Here is a 1,092-nt window from a genome sequence, read left to right as displayed (position 1 = left end):
TTTAGTTATTCATCTAATTCTTCTTGTTCTTCAGCCATCGCATGGGTTCCCAATGACATGGTGAATTTCTCAAAGTGGGTAGAGGACATTCTTACCCAGTACCCGCACGAACTACGGACGTGGAAAGATAAATTCGAGAATAAGTGGGTAGCAAAAAACCATGGTAAGTCTTTTACTTGTTTTGTTTGGTTTTTTTCTTTTACTCGATGTTTCTCCTAACTGGTAATTTTTTCATAGGCCTTCCGAAAGGCTCATCCATTCTGAGGCCTGCACAAACATGTGCTCCCCTCATGCCGAGCTTTGTTTTTGATCCGGCAAGCTCGGCGAAGGCTATTGCTGAGGTAAGGAAAAGGAGAAAACAAAGTAAGTATTCCAGGCCCCCGAAGTCATCTTCGGATGGTTAAAAAGAAAGAGAAAATCCAAGGCTGCTGGTAGCTCCTCTCAGGTTCGGAGTTTAAAAGATACCACCGAGGACGATATTATCATAGCGGCGGTCCGTCCTGATGCTGCCGCTGCTACTACTGCTGAACAAAGCCTGCTCCGGTCAATAGGATGGAGAAAAACGTAATGGGTGCGACCGAACCCATGGCCGAAGGTATGGCAAAAAATATATCGGTCCCCAACTTAGAGGCCATACCAGATTTTGGCCCGTTACGAGTTGTCGCTCCCGAGGGCACCATTTTAATTAAAAACAACTCGCCTTCGGGTGAAGAGCCTGCAGCCAAGAGGTCCAGGCAAACTGAGGCAACTCCTTCTCACTCCTTCGAGCAGGAAGACTAAGGCAATATGCTCCTCGCGGAGGGAGCTGCTTCCACGTTCGCTATTATGGCAGGTGCCTCAGTGTTTGTCCATCTTGCTATACCACAACAGCCAAGGAGGTCCCCGAAGGTTACTGAGTTTGGCTCGCGTGCCTATCTTATGGATACTTTTCTAGCTCCGAGCGCAGACTCGAGCAAGACAAAGTCAGTCACCATTACTATCCTGGAGGATACCATTTCATGTCCCGACCTATTGGAGTGTCCAGCTATCTCCGACCTCTAATATTTGACTCCGACAAGAAGAAGATGGAGGGACTATCTTGGAAATGTCTCT

Source organism: Lycium barbarum, chromosome 2 (genome assembly GCF_019175385.1).
Source record: "Lycium barbarum isolate Lr01 chromosome 2, ASM1917538v2, whole genome shotgun sequence".
Classification (NCBI taxonomy): domain Eukaryota; kingdom Viridiplantae; phylum Streptophyta; class Magnoliopsida; order Solanales; family Solanaceae; genus Lycium; species Lycium barbarum.
This window is presented reverse-complemented; position numbering follows the sequence as displayed.